Source organism: Helianthus annuus, chromosome 4 (assembly GCF_002127325.2).
Source record: "Helianthus annuus cultivar XRQ/B chromosome 4, HanXRQr2.0-SUNRISE, whole genome shotgun sequence".
In the NCBI taxonomy this organism is placed as follows: Eukaryota; Viridiplantae; Streptophyta; class Magnoliopsida; order Asterales; family Asteraceae; genus Helianthus; species Helianthus annuus.
Window position 1 is genome coordinate 204320801 of NC_035436.2, and position 17310 is coordinate 204338110.

The window sequence follows — 17310 nt, forward strand, 5'->3', positions numbered from 1 at the left end:
GGCGGAATTATTGATCCTTAGAATTTGTCTGATTGTACCTTAGCCAATGTTCGAATAATGGCGTGTGCTTCTTATAATAATTTAATTAATTAATAACTAGTATTAAACCATTCCCGCATTGCGGGGTGTAAAACCATGCCAAGTTGCAACAATGCTATACCACTGTCGGTGACCACCAACACCAGAAAAGCTCGTAAAAGCAAAATAAATTAAAAAGAAAAAAAATAACACCGAACGAAAAGCAAAGTAAAATATTTGAACCACGTACGTCTGTTGCAGCGTGTTAATGTAAAGAAATTAGCCCGAAACGTGAAACATAGAAAAAAAACTAAGATGGTCTAGGACCCGCGCATTGCGACGAAGTTGCCAAACAAGGAAAAATAGACGTGTTGTAACGGGCCTGTTAAACGGGAAAAATTGACGAAAAAACGTTGAACCCCACACGCACGTTGCGGCGTGTTAACTTGCAAAATATAGAACGAAACGTAAAACGAAAAAATTGCACCAAAAAAATTGAAAAGTACGGCGAATCAAAGTGAAAAATCAATTCTTAAAAAAAAAAAAAAAACTTCATTCTATAAAAAAACAAAAATGTTGCTTATTTATTAGTTACTATCATACAAACTTTAATACACATGGTAGAAACAATAATGCCAAGAATTGTTGCAAATTTATAGTATATAATATTTTTGTTTAGCTTTTTATGTTTACTCTTTTGTTATGTAGAATTATCTCTAGCTTTCCTATCTTACACGTTCAAAAAAGTATAACAAATTATTATATATATAATTGGTTGACGCTTTCTTAAATTTTAACATTAACACTTACACCTCCTTTAACTTTTTAAGAACTTTGTTAAATGAAATGTCATTTGACCCTCTCGAGTTTTACATGCTTAGTTTTACGTACCTGTGTCAATGTAAATTCAAATTGGTTTACATTTCGACATAATATTTTTTTATAGTATATAATACTTTACGTTTCATGAGTCATGTCATATATAACACGTTTTGGTACTTATTTTTATAGACATTTTCACATTTATGTACGTGTCGATATAAATTCAAATTTGTTTACGTTTCGACGTAATAACATTTTGACAACCTCGAGTTTTACGTGCTTAATTTTATGTACGTGTTGGTATAAATTCAAAATGTTTACATTTTGACTTTTTTTTTTTTCAAAAATAAGCCATGTCAAATATAATATGTTTTTTGTGCTTATTTTTATGGACGTTTCCCGTTGGTCTACTTTTGATCGATAAGCAACTAAAAAAATCAGTAGACTCAAATCACGTTAAAAAAAAAACCCCGCAACGCGGGGCATCAATTCTAGTTTAAAAAAAGTTGAATCTTGCCGACACAATCGGCTTATGTTAATCCGTCTCATATATAATGTGAGAGGGAAGTCAAGCTTATCGATGTGTTTAGATGAGATCGCATCGCATGTTGTGATTCCATGATGCGCACATCACGTGATGTGGTCTAATGTGGCGTCTTATGCAGTTGACTGGTATTCGAACAAATCAGATCTTTAATTGAACAAATCTGACCCATAGATGATGAGGGTATATATCATATTTTAGTGTTTAAAGGTTCACGAATTAAAATATTAGCTATAAATATTTTTTAGTATTTTTAAATAAATAACACCTCCTATTACTTCAATTGCACAGATTCTGAAAATCGTAGTATCTTTGAATATTGTTTCCATTGTTGTTGAATTGCCTTGTTGTAATTGATTCTGTTGCTGTATTGCATTGGTAATTAGACATTGAATATTCTTTCAGTATTGTTGTTGTAGGCTATTTTATGCTAAGTGTAAATGCGATTCATTTGTTTATTACACCAAATGATTCTTTTGTTTAACATACTCTTTAACTTATGTGAACTTCTAAATAACAAATATTTAAATAGTTGTGAATAATCACAAAATAAGAATGTTATACATAAAACTTTTTTTCTTTATGATACGTATTCGAAAATCGCTCAGATATAAATATTAACACGGACACAACACAAATGTTCATGAGTTGACACGGAAACATCCGGTTTAATCTTAATTACATTATATTCTATACTAGGTTATAACCCCGTGTATTACACGGGTTGAGTAAACAAATTTATATACTAAATAATAAAACATTATATTTTTAAAAACTTCCTTTATTGCACGGGTTGAATAAATATAACTTTATATATTAAATAATAAAAAGTTATATATATAAAAACCATATTGTACCGGTTGATTTAATGTAAGTTTATATACCAAATAAAAAAACTTATATCTTTAAAACCACATGTATTACACGGGTTTAATAAAAGTGAATATTTTTTACCAAATAATCAAATAATACATCTTTAAGAAATCTCATTTATTACACGAGTTAAATAAATGTAATTTTATATACCAAATAATAAAAAAGTTAGTAAATGTAATTTTGTATTGTGAAAATAAAAATATTTAATATATTAACACAAAGTTTGGTTTTCGTGATAAATAATTTGTTTTATTTAAAATGTTTAAATCAACAAGTTACAATTTCGTTTATTAGAAAAATAGAAGAATGGTATTCGGAATTTAAAGTAGGATAAAATTTAATATTAGCTCATCATTCATTTATTTATTTTAATTTAAGATAAATTTGAAAATGAGGCGAGAAAATCATAAAATAAATACCTACAATGAACGACATGTGTCACACAATAATGTTTTATTATATAGTATAGTGTAGATAAAAATTTAGATTGATATAAATAGATTATTTTGTTGTAGCAAAATTTGTTAACGAAGCCTCTATAAATTTAACCCATTATTTAAAACTCCGTAAATGTATAAATGATAAATAATATTAGTTGGATACGATTTTAGCCCCTGTGGTTATATCACTTTTACTATTTTAGCCCAAAAAATATTTTTTTAACATCTGAGCCCCCAACATTTTTTTTCTAACCCTTTGGCCCCTAACACTAACCCCATCTATTAAATGTTAGGGGCCAAAAGGGTTAGAAAAAAGACGTTAGGGGCTAAAAAGATTAGAAAAAAACGTTGGGGGTTTAGATGTTAAAAATTCTTTTTGGGCTAAAAGAGTAAAAGTGGTATAACCATAGGGGCCAAAATCATAATTTACTCTATTAGTTAAATAAATAATATTATAAATGAGAAGGATATTAAACTAAATAATAATTATCAATAAGAAATTAAACTAAATAATATTTAGTAGGAGGATTATATATAATTAATTAGAAAAGATTAAACTAAAATAATACTTATCTATAAAACATGACCTAATATGATGACAAGTGTCCCAAAAATGGTTTCTTTTATTATATTGTATAGATTTTTCATACGTTAATATTTCTAAATAACAAATATTTAAATATGTGTGTGTGGGTATGTATATAAAAAATACATATTACTCATAAAATATTATGTTTAAAACATATACAAATGTGTATAAAAAATTACATTTTCACATACTGTATTACATTTTAAGTTTTAAATATCCAACCAATTTTAATATGAACTTTGAAAGGAAAATTGAATTTTAATAATTATAACTTTGACATATTGGTTGGGATTAATTCCAACTCAGGAAACAATTACCTATAGTCTCAACTTTAAACATATTTTCTTCAACGATCTTATACTAACTAAAAGTTAACTTAGTTTTTGTTGACGTGGACTGCCAGATAACCAGTTTATGTTATCAAAAATTTGACTTATTTGTCACATAACCGGTCCACGTCATCAAACCGTTGACTTTTTTTGCCACATAAGTTATCCACATTAGTAAAAACTAACTGAATTATCTTTCAGTTAGTATCTGAATGTTAGTAAAAATTTCCAGAGTTGGGATGAATCACGACCAATAGGTTAAAGATGAGATTATTAAAATCTAATTTTCCTTTAAGAATAAAAACTAAATAAAGGTGTTAAATGCCATCTGGCTAATACAAACATAACATATTTAGCTAACGGATTCACATATCAAATTAGTGTAAAAAATTTATGAGTATAAACTACAATATGTCTCCCTGTGGTTTGGGTCACTTTTCACTTTACCTCCTTATTTCAAAGACTTTTTGTACTGCACCATGAAACTTCCTTTTTCTTGCAACTTGTCACCCTGTACTTTGTTTTCCGTCTGATCTGTTAACCTGTCGTTCATCAAGAAGGGTATAATCGTAATCTCACACTTCAAACCTCACAGACCCTTTATACCCTCCCATAATTCACTCTCGTTTCAATCAGCGACCTTGCGCATTGAAGATTTTCAGTCTCAATCTCGACATCATGATGAACAGAGTGACGATTCCCAGGGTTAATCGAGCAATGACGCGTGGTGAATGGTGAATTCGAGCATCTAGCGAGGAAATCAATCCATACTCATGTTACAGTAAGTTATCTAAAGTTATTTGAAGTCACAGGTTTTTTTTTCGATGTTCATGTTGTTGATTGTTGTTATTTTGTGATGGTCATGTTAAATCTTGTTATAAGTTGCTCTAAGTTATGTGCATTTTTTGATCTAGAGGACAAATCCAACCTTTTCTCAATGAAGATTATACATGGTGGTGTGTTCACAAACCCACCATGTAGGAGTTACATGCATGGTCAGGAAGCATTCATTGATAGTGCCGATGTAGATGACTTAGGAATGGAGGCTTTAGAAGAAATAGTTAAAGTAGTAGGTTATGATGGTGGTGTGGTTTTGTACTTCCATAACATAGTTGAGCATGTACTAGATGGAGTTAAGCTTATTGAAATTTATGTGAAACATTGGAGTTCTCGTGTGTTTTTAAACTCCATAAATCCTGATAATACTTCAACCGGTCCATTAGTGTCGCGACCCCCGACCCACCCTGGACGGGATCGGGAGCCGCGAGCAGTTCCAGTGATACCCGTGGTATTTATGTGGCAGCGGAAGTCTTTTATTACAGGATCTTTTCACCGTAAAAATTTCTCGTTTAATATATTACACAAAGTTATTACAGGATCTTTTCACCGCGAGCAGTTCCAGTGATACCCATGTTTTATTTATTTATTCACAATGAGCCACTTCTCTGAGCTTGTAGTGCTTTACTGCACTTTTCCTGGATCACACAGATCACCTGAAACATGTTTTGAAAAAGGTTTTGTCAGCGGGGAAATACTGAGTGAATCATTCTGTTTTCTAAAACGACCCGTTAGTTATAAATTACAGTATTAAGGGGAATTACAATGTTTCTGATATCAAACCAACTACCCACAGTATTTGTCACTCGACCAACCATTGGCTAGCCCATTTGTCCAATGGTGTCTGTGACTGTGGTCAGATCACCCCTTGGCCACCCGTTTGTCCAAGTGTGACGGGAAATAAGTAATGTATACAAAACCCCACATACCGGCTGTAATATGGTGATTACATAGACTTAATCCCTGTAATTATAACCTTTGAAAATAACTTGGAGTTTTGTAAACTTACTCACAAACTGTGAGAAAACAGTTTAAAAGAAGAATGACTCACATTGCCGATTAACGAGCAATAGATATAAACCTACTGATTAGCCTTGATTAAACCTAGTTTAACACAATGCACACACAGGCAGGTTAGTAACTAATACAGCAGTTACGTCAATTCACGAGATTAAACCCTCACAACGATTAATCAGTGCAATACTCGATAATTCAATCGGATTCACAACGAATAACAGAGCATAGTCCGAATTCGAACAGCACTCTAATATTCAAGTCGAAATCACGACGAATAATCAAAGTACAAGCTCAATTGAGCAGCACCCGGACTATCGTTGGATAGTTATAATCGATCGGACGTTGAATCGTAATAGCGATCGAGTTATTACCCTGATTGCGGCAGCACCTCGTGATCGTGTGTGTGTTGTGGACTGTATTGCATGTAACTCGACGTACACAGACTATTTGTGCAACATTTTAACACCTCTGTGCAAGTGCCAATGTCGGCTATTTATAGCCAGAAATTCGACTCGCTTACGGACCGTATGCCTAACCCCTTACGGTCCGTAAGGGAACCTGGTCTGCTTACGGTCCGTAAGGACCAACCTTTACGGTCCGTAAAGGGTGCAGCCTACTTCCTAGCCTAGCTGAGTTCGGTTGTAGTCTTGGTGAATCAAAAATTTCAACCAATCAGCATCTAGCAACGATTTTAATTAGATAATTATCAATTAGGGTTTGCCCCCCTCGAGTTTTAGGGGCCCTGATCCTGATTCCGATTGTTCCGGAAATTTCAGGGTTTATGCCAAATTACTTGGGTGTCTTAATTAGGGTTTTCTTATTGGATAATTATTATTCTAATTACGAGTTTTATTGACGGTTGTTACATCCTCCCCACCTTAAGAAAAATCTCGTCTTCGAGATTTATTGGAATAGATGAGGATACTTTCGCTTCATTTCTGATTCCAGCTCCCAGGTGTATTCTGGACCTCTCTTTGAATTCCACTTGACTTTGACCAATACCAGTCATTTATGCTTGAGGAATTTGACTTTTCGATCTTCGATCGCCAATGGTTTCTCTATGAATTTCAGCTTTTCATTTACTTCTACATCCTGAAGAGGGACTACCAGGGATTCATCTGATAAACATTTCTTGATATTGGATACATGAAATACATCATGTACTCCAGCTAATTCTTCTGGTAGTTGTAAACGATAAGCTACTGGTCCTATTCGTTGAATCACGGGGAATGGTCCAACGTACCTTGGACTTAGCTTTCCTTTCTTACCGAATCGTACTACTCCTTTCCAAGGAGAAACTTTTAAAAGTACTTTATCTCTTACTTGAAATTCTAAAGGCTTACGGCGATTGTCTGCATAGCTCTTCTGACGGTCTCGAGCCGTTTTCAATCTTTCCTTGATCTGAGTTATTTTGTCAGTAGTTTCTTGTACAATTTCAGGACCTGATAATTAACTTTCTCCGATTTCTGCCCAACATACTGGAGTTCTGCACTTACGTCCGTACAGTGCTTCGAATGGTGCAGCTTCGATGCTTGAATGATAACTATTGTTATAGGAGAATTCAATTAATGGTAAATGGCTATCCCAATTACCACCAAAGTCAATTACACATGCCCGGAGCATGTCTTCTAGAGTTTGTATTGTCCTTTCACTCTGTCCGTCTGTTTGTGGATGATAAGCAGTACTTAAATTTAGTCGAGTTCCCATTGCTTTCTGAAAACTTTTCCAAAAATGAGAAGTAAATCGACTATCTCTATCCGATACAATGGAGAGCGGGACTCCATGTAAAGATACCACTTCGTCCACGTACAGCTGCGCTAATCTTTCCATGCTAAAGGTTTCTTTCATTGGTAGAAAATGAGCTGATTTGGTTAATCGATCGAAAATTACCCAAATAGCATCATTACCTTTTCTGGTTATGGGTAACTTAGTAACAAAATCCATTGTTATGAGTTCCCATTTCCATACAGGCATTTCTAACTGTTGTAGTAGTCCTGAAGGTTTCTGATGTTCGGCTTTAACTTGTGAACAAGTTAAACACTTGGATACGTATTCAGCTATATCCTTTTTCATTCATATCCACCAGAAATTATTCCTTAAATCTTGGTACATTTTATTATTTCCCGGGTGCATGGTATACCTAGATTTATGAGCTTCTTCTAAAATCTTATTTCTTAACTCTCCTTGCTTAGGTACCCAAATTCGTTTCTTATGGAATTTCCAAATTCCATCATTTCCTTGTTCTAGTTCTTTTAGGTAACCTTTCATTCCTTCAGTATCATCTTTGATTGCTGTTTTCTGAACTTCTTCGATTTGTGCTATTAAATCTACTTGTAGATTTAACCTCAGAGCACGGACTCGTTTCTGTTTCTCATGGTACTTACGACTTAAAGCATCTGCAACTACATTTGCTTTTCCTTCGTGATATTGGATATCACAGTCGTAATCGCTTAGCATCTCCATCCATCTTCTTTGCCTCATGTTTAACTCTTTTTGCCCAAATATATATCTTAAACTCTTATGATCTGTATAAACAGTAAACTTACTTCCATACAGATAATGTCTCCATATCTTAAGGGCAAAAATTATGGCTCCTAGTTCTAGATCATGAGTCGTATAATTTTCTTCGTGCTTTTTCAATTGTCTAGAAGCATACGCAATTACCTTCTTGCGTTGCATTAACACACATCCGTATCCTAATTTTAAAGCATCACAATATACTTCAAAGTCTTCTATTCCCTCGGGTAAAGCTAAGATTGGTGCATTCGTCAATCTATGCTTTAAAATCTTAAAAGCTTCTTCTTGTCTAGGTCCCCATTCAAACTTAGCGGCTTTACAGGTTAACTTAGTTAAAGGTACGGCTATCTTAGAAAAATCTTTGATAAATCGTCTATAGTATCCAGCTAAGCCTAGAAAACTTCTTATCTCCATAGCTGTTTGTGGGACTTTCCACTTTGTAATTGCTTCTATCTTAGCAGGATCTACATGGATACCTTCATGATTTACCACATGACCTAAGAATTGTACTTCTTGTAGCCAAAATTCGCATTTTGAGAATTTGACATAAAGCCTTTCTTTTCTTAACAAAGTTAAGAGAACGTGTAAGTGTTCACAATGTTCTTTTTGGCTTTTGGAATAAATAAGTATGTCGTCGATGAAAACGATCACAAATTTATCCAAGTATGGTTTACAGATTCGATTCATCATGTCCATGAATGCTGCTGGGGCATTCGTTAATCCAAAGGGCATGACTGTAAACTCATAATGACCATACCTAGTTCTGAAGGCAGTTTTAGGTATGTCTTCTTCTTGTACTTTCAGCTGATGATATTGATGTGCGTGTAGTGTAATATAATTTTAGATATATTTTTAAGCCCTTTTTACACTTTTAGCCAAGTTTTAAATTTATAAAACACGATATTTACTAACACCAAACACACATATGGGCAAGTGCACCCATCGTGGACGTAGTATAGTGTTGGTAAGATACCGAGGTCGTCCAAGGACACAAGAGCTTTTAATACCGGTTTATCCTCAACGTCTAATCAAATCAAAAAGTTAGAAAAATGTTTTAAACTAAGAAAAATAAAAACTAACTAAATGCTGAAAAATAAAATAAAATAAAAACAGATAGACAAGATGAATCACTTGGATCCGACAAATGTATTAGTATAACCTTTGATTATTTTCGCACTTTTGCACTTGTTTAAGAGATTATCTTAGTTATTGTAGTAGGCCCCTTTTTCGGAGGTGACGTTACCCTCAACCCAGTAGTTTGAGTCAGCAAGGATACAATCCTAAAGGGTTGGATTATTGAAAGATAATGAATTAAGTTATTAATGCAAATTATGGTAGGCCCCGCTTTTGGCGGTGACGTTACCCTCGGCTAAGTAGTCTGAGTCAGCAGGGATACAGTCCTAAATAGCCGGGTTATAGTATTAATAGTAGTTAGCTTATGAGGGGGTCAAAGAGTTTGGATCCCCGCCATCCAATACCTATGGGCATTGAAGGAGATCCTACTAAATTTGACCCAGGTCCCAAGCAGGACCTCTAAACGCTGAACAAGGGCAAGACCTTTACCAAACCGTTCCCTTAACCCCCGACCAGGTAGCCAACATACCTCCATATAGACCGTGGAGATATGAATGGTGAAAATCTTTTATTTTATATAGACAGTAAAATAATGCCAAGACACCACGGACAAACGATAAGGAAAGATCACCTTCAACATAAGTAACTAGTTATTAAAGTCATTAATACAAAACCAAATAAAAAGTGCAAAAGATTAAAAATAAAAAGTATTATACTAAACACTTGTCTTCACCAAGTGATGTAAGAGACTTAGGCAAACATGGCCTTGATTGTCAAGAACTCTTACGATCAATCTTGGATCCCGAGACGACTCACACACTCTATGATGGACAATGGATGATGGTGGTGGATGATGGTGTTATGGTGGTGGTGGGTGGTGGATGAAGTGTGAGAGAGGTGGTGTGCCAAGGGATGAAATGGAATGAAGCCAAGCACCCCTATTTATAGGCTGAACAGAAGGCTGGGCACGGCCCCGTGTCCGCTGGACACGCCCCCGTGCCCGTCTGACATTCTCTCTCTTCATTAATTGTAATTCGCAATTACAATTAATGCGCCTGCTGTACTTTCACCACGCCCCCGTGCTCACTGGACACGACCCCGTGGTGGGCAACAGAAGCTTCTATCACTTTTGTCTTTTCTGCCAGGGCTGACCATCCTGGACACGCCCCCGTGCTCGCTGAGCACGGCCCCGTGTTGAGCTGGACACGCCCCGTGTCCGCTGGACACAGCCCCGTGTTCAGCTGGGCACAGCCCCATGCTCAGCTGGGCACAACCCCATGCTCAGCTTTCTTCTTGTTTTTGCTTTGGGAAATGCTGTCGAGGAGTCGGGCATGCCACGTTTCTTCCTTTTCTTTGTATTTATGTTGGATTTGGCTGCATTTTTGCTTCTTTTGTTCATTTAAGCTCTTTTAACCCTGAAAATACAAAAGGAAGACAAAAGTACACTTTTTCCAACATTAGTACTTAAAAAGGGTTAGTTTTATGGCTCATTTGATGTAATTTATATGTTGCATTTTACTCACATCAATATCCAGATCTTAAATCTATCTTAGAGAAATACCTAGCTCCTTGCAATTGATCAAAAAGATCATCAATCCTAGGTAATGGGTATCGATTCTTAATCGTAACCTTATTCAATTCTCTATAATCGATACGCATTCTCATCGATCCATCTTTCTTTTTCACAAACAATACTGGTGCACCCCAAGGGGATGAACTCGGTTGTATGAATTCTTTGCTTAATAATTCATCTAATTGCTTTTTCAATTCTAGCATTTCGGTAGGTGCTAATCTATATGGTGCTTTGGCTATTGGTGCAGTGCCTGGAATTAAATGAATTCTAAATTCTACTTCTCTATCAGGTGGTAATCCAGGTAATTCTTCTGGAAAAACGTCTGGGTATTCTGAGACTATTGGAATATCCTGAAGTTCCTTATCTTTAGTGTTAATGATTACTGAAATCATATACACCATTTCCTGCTTTCTTGAATGGCTTGCCAATTTCATTACTGAGATAAAGTTCAGTGGCTTTCGAGATTTATCTCCAGTAATTAAAATTACTTCTCCTGTAGGGTTTTGAATTTCTACTGCATTTTTATCACATAGGATTCGTGCATGGTTGGCTATTAACCAATCCATTCCTAATACTATATCGAATCCGGCTAAATTCGTTGGTAACAGATTTGCAGAAAATTTATGGCCTAATAGTTCTATTTTTCCTTCTTGCCAGATTTTATCTATTTTCACAGAATTTCCTTCTGCGGTTTCAACTGTGAAAATTTGCCTAAGAGTGGTTAAAGGTAACTTAAGAGCTTGACAAACTGAAGTATTAATAAAACTTTGGTTTGCACCAGAGTCAAATAATACTTTTGCAAATACGTCATGTACTAGGAACGTACCGGCTATCACATCTGGAATGAGTTCGGCTTCTTGAGTGGTCAGCTGGAATGCACGCGCATTTTTCTTGGTTGCTCCTTCAGCGGGTTTAGCTTTATTGTCTAATGGTTTAGTTAGCTTAGGACATTCGGATTGAAAATGTCCCCTTTCTCTGTAGTTATAACAAATTCTTGTTTTCTTCCTGCAGTCTTCCTCACGATGTCCTTTTGCCTTGCAAAAATTGCAAACTATATTGCATTGTCCATAATGCTTCTTTTTGCAATTTCTGCAGAAAGGAGGTGATGAGGATTGCCCTGTTCCTCTTTTCTTGATATTACCCATACGAAATCCTTGGGTAATCTTCTGAGCTATTTCCTTCTTCCGGTCTTCTTCTCTTGTGCGCACCAATTCATCCGTTAGGGTGTTAGCTAATTCTACCGCATCGTCAATGGTACGAGGTCTCGCAGCTTTAACGATGTTTCGGATTTCACTAATTAACCCCCAGATGTAACGGGAAATAAGTACCAGTTCTGGCGAAGCCAGTGTTGGCACCACCCTTGCGTATTCAAAGAATGTCGAAGTATAGCCCCGACAATCTACCCCTGTCATGCGGTGACTTAGGAATTTGTTTGCCATTTGATCTTTTTCATATTCGGGACAGAATTTTCTTTCTACCAGATTCTTAAATTCTTCCCAACTCATGGCATAGGCTATCCTTTTTCCTTTTGCCTGGAGGACCGTGTTCCACCATTCTAGTGCTCCTTCTTTGAACAGATTTGATGCATACATCACTTGATCCTCTTCGGCACATTTGCTTATTGCAATTACTGCTTCGGTTTTCTCTAACCAGCGCAGTGTTGCAGTTGCCCCTTCGTTACCTGCAAATTCAGTAGGTTTGCAAGCAAGAAACTCTTTGTAAGTGCAACCAGGCGTTGCAGCTTTTATTCTCTTAGGGAGTGGGGCCTGTTGCGGATCATGAGTGTCATGATTGCCGCCTCCATTTATGCTGTTACTGCCGTTATCTTCTGGAATACGTTTACTAGGAATTAATTGTGGTTCGGCAGGTTTCTGAACAGCAGCCACAATTTCTGGAATAGCATGGGCTATTCCTTGGGCGATAAAGTGTTCAATATCTTGTCGGGTTATATATTGATCTTCTGGTTCTTGCTCAGATTGATTTACTTCATTAATTGGTTCATTGTTAGCGTTTTCCATCTGCTAATTAGTAGAAATTTTTAGTGTCTAACTTATTACTAACAAATTTAGCACAGATAAACACATAAATTACTACAACATACAAACATAACCAAAATTGTCGATTTCTCGACTTTCATTTTGTTATTGTATATTGTATATGCCTCCGTACATACCGTATCTTACAAAGTTTTATTGCCCATTTTACAGAATCAGTTTTACTATGTTAGTTATAATACAGACAAACTTTTTCCAGCCTTTCCTATCTTTTGGTTCACTGGCGGTTTCAGTAACGACGCTCCCTCTCGTCGTACTTCCAAGATAGTTGCTCCCCCATTTCCCTGATCCTATTACCTGTACCTATCAGTTCTTTACCGAACTGACGAAGTTCAACTAGGTTTTCATTACTCATGGGAGGATTAGGGATAGGTTCTGGGTCAAATTGTAGGAGAAAACTATAAGGACTATTAACTATATTTTGGAATTGCCAGTCATTGGTCCACCATTCCTCCATTTGGCCTAATGGTCTGGTGTGAACTAGTGGGTCTGGAATAGCTGGTCCTAGGTTTAGTGGGAATTGGGCTGTAGCCGGGTAAGAGAAGAGATTATCGTTGATAGGCTCTAGAACATCACAATTATCCAGTAGGCGGTCTATTTCGTCCTGGAACGTGATTTCCTCAGACTGTTTAGAGCTTTCTCCGATCTCTATTCCCTTTTGCTTTAGGTCTATTCCTAATTCCTTTTCTGGTGGTTTCGAACTTTCTCCAGTTTCTATTTCCTTTCCCTTGTTCATGCTCACAGGGTTTTCTATTTTGGGAAGTCTCCTAGTGGCTGGTTTCCTACGACGTACTTTCCTCCACCCTACGTATCTTCTCTTCTTTTTAGGTTTGGCTTTTTCCATCGGTGGAGCTTTGAATTCCACAGGTTCTTCTATGTCAGCAATATAACCAGTAAAGTCGTAAGAGACTTCGATAGGCACTGGATATAAGTTGAGATTCTGGAATGCTTCCGAAATCTCTTTCGTGCTGCATAGTATATATGCAAAATACAAGAATGTAATGTTAAAACTTTGGGACAAAGTTTAACAAACAAACACTGAAGTTTTATTGCATACTAATTTATACAAAGGACAACAGAAATAAACACACTAGGATTTTATTTATTTACTGGATTGTGATTTCTCTTACTAGACCCAACTTATCGGATATTTAGAGGTTGGCATTTTCTGCTACAGTAGCTAGCATATAGAGATTTGCCCATTTCTTGTCTATTTTATCTTCCCAAGGTGTACTATTACCCAACTCTTGGACTTCTGGGTTAAACCTAACTCTCTTGGTTCGGGGTTTCTTTTTCTCCTGACTCTTTTTAAGTATCGAATCCCTTTTCTCTGGGGAAAGAGGATTCTCATAGTTTGCCTTGCGGACAAAGATTCCTTCTTCTAGGTTTACTGGGTTTTTAGAAGAAGATGCAATATCTAATTTGTGATAGATAGCAGACAGCTTTTGTTTACCCATACTGTAACTAACAAATAATCAGTAAATACAACAAATAATCATAGAATGATAACTAGTAAAATTAAGTATTTTGTCAAATACTTGATTCCGTAATAGGCTTAATCAGTGGCTCGATCAGTGGCTCAATAGTTATTAATTATTAGCTCTGATACCACCTTCTGCCGCGACCCCCGACCCACCCTGGACGGGATCGGGAGCCGCGAGCAGTTCCAGTGGTACCCGTGGTATTTATGTGGCAGCGGAAGTCTTTTATTACAGGATCTTTTCACCGTAAAAATTTCTCGTTTAATATATTACACAAAGTTGTTAGGGATAAATTCCCATAATTTACAATACGTTGATTTCACACAGAAATCATTATTTGCCAAAACATGTTTTATTTATTTATTCACAATGAGCCACTTCTCTGAGCTTGTAGTGCTTTACTGCACTTTTCCTGGATCACACAGATCACCTGAAACATGTTTTGAAAAAGGTTTTGTCAGCGGGGAAATACTGAGTGAATCATTCTGTTTTCTAAAACGACCCGTTAGTTATAAATTATAGTATTAAGGGGAATTACAATGTTTCTGATATCAAACCAACTACCCACAGTATTTGTCACTCGACCAACCATTGGCTAGCCCATTTGTCCAATGGTGTCTGTGACTGTGGTCAGATCACCCCTTGGCCACCCGTTTGTCCAAGTGTGACGGGAAATAAGTAATATATACAAAACCCCACATACCGGCTGTAATATGGTGATTACATAGACTTAATCCCTGTAATTATAACCTTTGAAAATAACTTGGAGTTTTGTAAACTTACTCACAAACTGTGAGAAAACAGTTTAAAAGAAGAATGACTCACATTGCCGATTAACGAGCAATAGATATAAGCCTACTGATTAGCCTTGATTAAACCTAGTTTAACACAATGCACACACAGGCAGGTTAGTAACTAATACAGCAGTTACGTCAATTCACGAGATTAAACCCTCACAACGATTAATCAGTGCAATACTCGATAATTCAATCGGATTTACAACGAATAACAGAGCATAGTCCGAATTCGAACAACACTCTAATATTCAAGTCGAAATCACGACGAATAATCAAAGTACAAGCTCAATTGAGCAGCACCCGGACTATCGGTTGATAGTTATAATCGATCGGACGTTGAATCGTAATAGCGATCGAGTTATTACCCTGATTGCGGCAGCACCTCGTGATCGTGTGTGTGTTGTGGACTGTATTGCATGTAACTCGACGTACACAGACTATTTGTGCAACGTTTTAACACCTCTGTGCAAGTGCCAATGTCGGCTATTTATAGCCAGAAATTCGACTCGCTTACGGACCGTATGCCTAACCCCTTACGGTCCGTAAGGGAACCTGGTCTGCTTACGGTCCGTAAGGACCAACCTTTACGGTCCGTAAAGGGTGCATCAAAAATTTCAAAAATTTCAACCAATCAGCATCTAGCAACGATTTTAATTAGATAATTATCAATTAGGGTTTGCCCCCCTCGAGTTTTAGGGGCCCTGATCCTGATTCCGATTGTTCCGGAAATTTCAGGGTTTATGCCAAATTACTTGGGTGTCTTAATTAGGGTTTTCTTATTGGATAATTATTATTCTAATTACGAGTTTTATTGACGGTTGTTACAATTAGTTCAGATTGAAAGTAGTACACTCCACCTTTTATGGATGAATCAGAACCGGTTATAGGGATTGAGAGTAATGATAGTGAATCAGAAAAGGGTGGTGACATGGATGAGGCTGATGAGGAAGACATTGAGTTTGATCCAGATTATCTAGAAACAAAAGACTACACTAGGCTGGATCAGGAAGTGGACATGACTCACTTTAAGGATTTTGTTGATTATGATGTAGAAGAAGATAACCTTGAAGACGAGGCTCCACTTGGTCATTATCTTGATTTAGATGAAGATATTCTAGTTGATCATGACAACTTTGACATGTCTAGTGATGATAAGGTCATAGACTTAGACAAGGCGAAAAGAAAGGTTAAGGAAAGCAAAAGGTTATGACCTCTACATGCCATGGTATATTGGGCAGTTGATTGATGATAAGGGGACTTTGAATCAGATGGTAAAGGATTATACATTAAAGGCTAGAAGACATGTTTACATTAGTAAGAATGAGCCATTAAAGTACATGATAGTTTGTAGGGGTACGAATCCAAGATTGTTAGGTGTTGAAGGGCAGGAATATGCAAATTCTATTAGTAGTAGGGTGCAAAATGAAAAACCTAAACCTAAAAGGAAAATTAAACCCACTTGTCCTTGGGTTGTTCATATATCAAGACCATCAACCCTAGATGCCTGGTGTGTTAAAACCATTCACTGTGAACACAACTGCCTCCAAACTAGAAAGGTTGGTCTCTACACTATGAGTGGAATAGCCAAAGATATTGCACCTCTTGTTGAAACTAATCCTACAATACCCCTACTAACTCTACATGATTATATCCAGAAAAAGCATCAGGTAAATGTTTCAATTATGAAGATCTTTAGAGTGAAAGCAATTTCTACCAGAAAGATGCATGAAGATTACAGAGATCAGTATGGTTTGCTTAGAAGTTATTATGAAGAATTGATGAGGGCAAATCTGGGCAACACCATCAAAATAGATGTGGAGCCATGTCCAAACCCTAATTCAGTGACTAGGCAATTCAAAAGGCTTTACAGTTATGGTGCAATGAAGAAAGGCTATAAGTTATGTGGTAGACAAATTCTTGGATTGGATGGTGAAAGGTCCTTATCCTTATCTAAGACAGATCTTGAGTGTTGTTGGTATCCATGATAACAACGATATATATCCACTTACTTTTACTCTAGTTGAAGCCAAAACTTATAAGAGTTGGGCCTAGTTTCTTAATATTCTTTAGGAATATCTAGACTTAATAGTCACCTTTCTTTACACATTCATCAGTGACAGGCAAAATGTATGTACAGGGCCGACTCGACGCTTTGAGAGGCCTAAAGCGAACTCTAAATATGAGCCCTTCGAGTTCTAATTGATATTATTTTTTGTTGCTTCAAATCGTATTCTTATATATTATAGTGATGTTTTCTAAAAAAGCAACTAGATTATGTTTTTATTATTATATGAGTTATTTTTATTTCAAAGCATATATAGTTATTGAAAACATTTAAAACT